This window comes from Ipomoea nil, unplaced genomic scaffold (genome assembly GCF_001879475.1).
Source record: "Ipomoea nil cultivar Tokyo-kokei standard unplaced genomic scaffold, Asagao_1.1 scaffold2482, whole genome shotgun sequence".
Taxonomy (NCBI): domain Eukaryota; kingdom Viridiplantae; phylum Streptophyta; class Magnoliopsida; order Solanales; family Convolvulaceae; genus Ipomoea; species Ipomoea nil.
Window position 1 is genome coordinate 85,449 of NW_017618910.1, and position 6,861 is coordinate 92,309.

General features: G+C 40.0%; 1 long non-coding RNA gene across 1 annotated transcript; it reads left to right on the plus strand.

The window, feature by feature from the left end:
- Positions 1-1,643: 1,643 nt before the first annotated feature.
- On the plus strand, positions 1,644-6,156 carry LOC109153400. The gene is made up of 3 exons (XR_002049502.1): positions 1,644-1,669; positions 2,290-2,296; positions 6,091-6,156. It is a non-coding gene; the product is annotated as an uncharacterized LOC109153400 (long non-coding RNA).
- The last annotated feature ends 705 nt before the right edge of the window (positions 6,157-6,861 follow it).

Here is a 6,861-nt window from a genome sequence, read left to right on the forward strand (position 1 = left end):
TTTGAGATTAATGGCTAGTAGGGGTGTCATTTTTGAGAGGCAATTGGCAACTTTCATATATAAGTATAGGGAGATATACCATCAATGTAGAATTTGTAACAAAAATTGGTATTTCTGTTACAACCTTAATTAATCCTACCACTCCATAGCCATAAGAGCTCTTTAATAAACTTGCACCAAGACTTTTTTGATGGAAAATATTGTTACACCACTAACAAATTATGTTAATATTAATAATGCATTTTAAATTTCTAAATTATTGAGGTATACCTTAGTCATTTTTTTATTTATATCATTTTGTATTAAATAATTAATTAATCATTAAGTTTGACATACACAATTTTTTTTGTCATTGGAGTGTAGCTAAAAATTCAAAATTATTTTAGTTTGTAAGTTTACTAAATATTACTCCGTAGTTACTATTTAGTTGAAATAAATATTACCAATTTAAGTACGACGCTATTATTTTCATGTCAATAAGTTGAAGTAAGTGATAAACAATAATTTGGCATACAACACAACTACAGTTTAGTTTCATTACAACACAACTACAGTAACATTTCGATATAACTATAGTTTCATTGGACAATATAAACTCAAATATGTGAAATTATTATTCACTTTCATTTCATATACACTGCAGTTTCATTTTAACACAGCTACAGTTTCATTTCAATTCAATTACAGTTTCATTTGATAATATAAAAAGAATATGAAAGATAATTTCATTTAAGATACAATGTAGTTTCATTTTGTAATTAACACACTAAAAATACGGGCTCCGTTAGGATGTAACAGCAGCCGTTTCTTTACTTAAAGAAACTGCGCCATTTTTAGACCATGGTCCACGATATAACGATTGGTCTCTAACACATCCCTCCTCATCAATGCTTCTCACAACCCCGTCAATGTTAAGTGCTATCTAACTATTCCACGTTTAACTTTTAGGTACACTACCTCAAAATGAGTCATCAATAGATTAAAAATAAATTTACAATAGACTAAAAATAAACATTTATGAGTGGTCCATACAATATAATTTGTCGAAAGTAACTCATATACGCCATTGTCCATACAATATAATTTTCGAGATATAGTTCCACGCATGCATCTGCTTCGTCGAATTTCTGCTTTAGCTTTACGCATGCATTGTGGAGGTGATTACACAAAAGGAGAAGTAGTTGTTTACGGCAATAATAACCCCGCATGCCGCTTAGCTTGCCAATTTCAACTCTGTCTTTAATTTTCATTCCAGCAGGCAGCAGCGTACTTTAATTCCATGGAAGTTTGTTCTTTTTTAAAAATCTGAGGAGCTAGATTCCCTATTTCTATTGCACACAACAAGTCTGGAGTTTTAGTGTAGTTGGTTCTTCACATGACTTAAAGTTCATGACTGGAAGTGGCATTGTAAAGATTTGAATCCTATTTTAAAGTCCGATCCAATGATATGCTAGAAGGTCTGAATTTAATCCCTTGCGTGCACATAAAAATAGGATTTGATCTGGTGGACTAATTGTGCGACTCGTGATTTACCTCTGACTCTAGGAGCGAGGTCCTGTGAACTTAAAATTAGTACGGCAAAACTTAGATCACCTAAGTTTTTTAAAAAAAGAAGAAGATATAAAGTGTTAAAGATATGTGTGGCTGATATCTTTTGTTATTGTATTTAGTCGTAGTCTAGCTTTGGTATAATAGTTAATAGACTAGTTGTTATAACTGTTAGCTATCTTTTCTCATTTATAGAGCTCTTTATAGCTATCTGTGGTTTCATCAATATATCACTTGTTCATAATCTTTACATGGTATCTAGAGCCTAAAATCTCCTACGAAAGAAACTATTATTTGTTTTTTCTCCCTTGCTTCCTTCCTACTCAATGGTGTCCACCACCCAAGCTACTGCTCCAGCCACCACTGAAGTCATCCAAGTTCACGCTACTACACACTTCCCGATCAAACTCACACCTACGAATTTCCCAGTATGGCACTGACAAGTCCACGCTACTCTTGTTGGACTTGATCTCCTGGGATATGTTGACGGTTCCATCAAGGAACCAGCCAAGTTCACCGATTCCGTGAACACCGTCGCTAACCCGAGTCATTTCGTTTGGTATTGCCAAGATTAAACTATTGTCAATGCACTTCTGGGGAGCTGTACTGACATAATCCAGCCGGTCATCTCCTCGGCCACAACTGCCCGCGATGCATGGCAACATCTCATTGCCAGTTACGCTAGTGCCTCTCGAGGACGCATCATTTCCCTCAAGGCAAAGCTCATCACAAACCCCAGAGGTTCTCGGTCCATTACGGCGTACCTTGCTGACATGCGGGCTATCGCTGATGACCTTGCTCTTGCTCAGTGTCCAGTCACTGATGAAAATTTGATCGTGTATGTGTTGACGCAGCTTGGAGAGGAGTACAACTCCATTATCTCTGTAGTCCGCGTTCGTGAAACACCCATCTCGTGGGGTGAGCTGGCGGATATTCTAACTGACCATGAACGCCAGTTGAAGGTTGTTGATGATACACGCCAATCACTATTGGCAACAACTAATGCCACTCAGCGGACCTCGTCCTCCCGGAATTACCATCAATCGAACTATGGTCGGAAATATCACAACAGTACTGCTAATTCCGACACCAACCATACGTCTTGGCAACAATGGGGGACTAATCGCCCTACGGTTATATGCAAATTTTGTAACTTTGCAGGTCATGAAACAAAGGCATGTCGCAAGCTGGCTAGGTTCCTAAGGGAACACAACGTTGTCACTACCCAGACTTCTACTTCGCCTACAACCCATTCTGCGCAGGGGTATCCACCTTGGCTGTTTGACAGTGGAGCATCACATCACGCCACCCCTAGTATTAAGTCGCTGCAGACACTCTTCGAGTATAGTGGTCCTGATGAAGTGCGCCTGGGTGACGGTAATTCCCTGCAGATATCTCATATTAGTCGGTCTTTAATCCCTACTTCGTCTTCTGTTCTTACCTTAGAAAATGTCTTGCGTGTTCCTCAGTTGCACACTATCTTAGTGTCTATATCCCAACTATGCAAGACTAATCGTGTGTCTGTTGAATTTTTTGATTCCCACTTTATTGTCAAGGATCTTCGAAAGAGGATTTCTCTACTACGAGGAGTGAACAATGGTGGTGTTTACTATGGTCGGTTGCTTCTCACCCATCAGTACACACTACACAAATGTCATGTTTGTCTCAGTGGCACCAACAGCTTGGTCATCCGTATAATAAGGTGTTGCAACTTGTGTTACAACGCTGTAATGTTCCAGTTTCTATGTCGTCTCTGCGACAATGTTATTGTTCGTCCTGCAATATGCATAAAAGTCATAAATTGCCCTTCGCAAAAAATACTCTAGTTAGTACTAAACCGCTACAATTAATCTATACTGATGTGTGGGGGCTAACTGAAAAATCTATTGACGAATTCCACTATTATGTAATCTTTGTCGATCATTTTTCAAAATACATTTGGCTATACCCTATGAAGCGTAGGTCAGATGTGTTTTCCATTTTTACTCAGTTCAAAAGATTAGTGGAAAAATTTTTTGGTCTTTCGATTATTTCTGTTTACTCAGATAATGGGGGAGGGTTTATAAAACTTGTGTCGTTTCTAAATGATCATGGTATTTCTCATTTTACCACCCCACCACATACTCCTGAGCATAATGGTGTTGCATAGCGCCCACACAGGCATGTCGTCAAAACTGGCTTGACTCTTCTTCAAACTGCGTCCCTGCCGTCCTCGTACTGGACCTTTTCTTTTCAGACGGTTGTCTATCTTATTAACCGGCTTCCAACACCGGTCTTAGGTAATAAATCTCCACTTTATGTTTTGTTCCATCAGTTCCCTAACTATGATAAGTTGTAGCCCTTTGGCTGCTTGTGTTTTCCGTGGTTACGCCCCTACAACACTAAGAAAATTCAACCAAAATCACGCCCGTGTGTCTTTCTTGGCTACTCCAGCACTCAGTCTGGTTATAAATGTTTGGATCCTGGTTCCAACCGTATTTATGTATCTAGGCATGTTAGATTTGTGCCCCATGTGTTTCATTATAACGATTTACAAAACTCGTCTAACAGCTTACCTTATGATTCCCATGGTTCAGAATCACGCAATATTTTTTACAGGTCGTCTCCTTTGTCTACACATGCATAGATCATGGGTGTTCCAACTCCAGTTCCAACACCAGTTCCAACACCCGTTCCAACACCAGTTCCAACTCCAGTTCCAACACCCGTTCCGACACCATTTCTAACTCCAGTTCCATCTCCATTTCCAACTCCAGTTCCAACACCCGTTTCAACACCAGTTCCAACTCCGTCATCGTCAGCTGCATCCAATTCGTCGTCTCCCACTATTCCAGAAAATGGCCACCATTCAGCTCAGTTCGTGTCTGACTCACAGCCTATCTCCACCTCCGACACATCTCAACCATTGATTAATGTTCGCTGTTTCACCCGGGAGCATCATCCTAATCCTAGGTATTCCTATTATGTCATTAACCAAGTCACGTCACATCCCTTGCCTCCCACTTTAGAACCTACTACTGTCGCCCATGCTCTTAAAGATGCTCGGTGGAGGAAAGCGATAGATGAGGAGTTTGAAGCGCTCTGACGTAACAAAATGTGGCAATTGGTTCCCCGCGGTGTAGCTGTCCCAATTGGCTGCAAGTGGGTTTATCGTGTTAAGCGCAAGCCGGATGGGTCGGTTGACAGGTACAAAGCGCGGCTGGTTGCCAAAGGGTTCCTGTAGACTGCTGGCCAGCCCGGTTATGAAACCGGTGACCATTCGTGTGGTTTTGACGGTTGCCCTGAGTAACCGCTGGACGTTGCGCCAATTAGATATCAATAATGCGTTTCTTCATGGGACATTGCATGAAGAGGTGTTCATGGAGCAGCCACAGGGGTTTGTGCATCCCTCGTTTCCATCCCATGTTTGCAAGCTGACTAAAGCTCTATATGGTCTTAAGCAGGCACCGAGGGCTTGGTACTTGGAGCTATCGCAGTTCTTGTTACGGTGTGACTTTTTGAAGTCACAAGCATATGCTTCTTTATTTGTTTACTCTACTAATAATGTCGTCGTTTATTTCCTGGTGTATATGGATGATATTATCTTAACAGGTAATGATGTTGCTTGACTTAATCGCTTTGTTGACGCTCTGTCAGCCTGTTTTGCTCTCAAAGACCTTGGCTCCTTACATCATCTTTTGGGCATTGTGGTCATTCCATCGTCAACTGGACTGTTTCTGACTCAAAGTCAGTACATCACTGATATTCTAGTTCGGTTTAAGATGGATGGTGCAAAGGTTGTTTCAACACCGCTAGCAACCTCGGACAAGTTGCTACCTGCACCGTCTGGTTCTACACCGATTGATGTCACTCAGTTTCGGTGTTTCCTTGGCTTGTTACAGTATCTGATCATAACTAGGCCAGATGTATCCTATGCGGTCAATCGTCTTTCACAGTTCATGCACTCACCTACAAAGCTGCACTGGCAGGCTGCTAAACGGTTGCTTCGGTATTTGAAGGGCACAGTCTGTCATGACTTGTTTCTCCGGGCTGGGCAACCACTTTCGCTGACTGTGTATACGGATGCTGATTAGGGAGGTTGCACTACTGATGGCCACTCCACCACCGCATACTTAGTGTATCTCGGTTCCAATCTCATATCTTGGAAGTTTGCTCGCCAAAAGTCCGTGTCGCGCTCGTCCACGGAGTCTGAGTACCGAGCCTTGGCAAATGCTGCTGCAGAAGTCTTATGGGTAAGGAATTTGCTCTGTGAGCTTCGGTTGCAGCTGGTGAGGCCTCCTGTTTTGTTTTGCGATAATCTTAGCGCAACCTATGAAGCATCTGGCCCTTGATTACTTCTTTGTTCGTGACTTGGTTGCTAATGGTTCACTAGTTGTTCGGCACATCCCTTCCAAAGATCAGCTAGCTGACTTCCTTACTAAATCTTGGGCCGGTCCTTGTTTCTTCAGTTTCGTTCCAAGATTGGAGTCTCCGATGGATTCTCAATCTTGCGGGGGCGTGTTAAAGATATCTGTGGCTTATATCTGTGGCTGATATCTTCAGTCTAGCTCCTGTATAATAGTTATTAGACTAGTTGTTATAACTGTTAGCTATCTTTTCTCATTTGTAGAGCTATTTATAGCTGCCTGTGGTTTCATCAATATATCACTTGTTCATAATCTTTACATAAAGAAGAAATTAAAGTATAGATAAGCGAACATAAATTAACAAATTTTGGAGGTCGGTTAATAAACGAATAGAGTCTAAACATTTGTAGGTTTGTTTTGCTAAGAGCTCGTGAACAAGCTTGTTTATGTTCAATTCCCTTATTTTCTTTATGCATGCTTGCGCGTACTTACATGTTTGATTCATGAATTTTGATTGTTATGGTTATTGATTCAAGTTGCTAAGCCTTTCCATTTTGATTGTTAATTTGATAGATAATTCTGGTTCCTACTGATTCATTTGCTTAACTTCTTGAGTTTTGTTTTGATTATTTTGCATTTGAGTTTATATCTTTAGTATTTGTTTCTTGTTGTAACTAGTATTTGCACTTGTACGATGCACAAAATGGATTTGCTGTAATATATTAAGAATATATGAATCGATATATAATTATTTAAATTATAACATCAAATATTATATAGTGCAATTAAAGATATGGTTTGAATCATTTATATATTTTGATGTTATCATTGCTTGAATTTGTGCAAATAATTGCTCAAATTAATAGCTAATGTCTAGATGTACGCATGCGGTGCTATAACTTTGAAGATTTTATTTATCATTGTTTAGTATTTTCATAAATTAGGCAAATGTGCTCATTCTCTAACA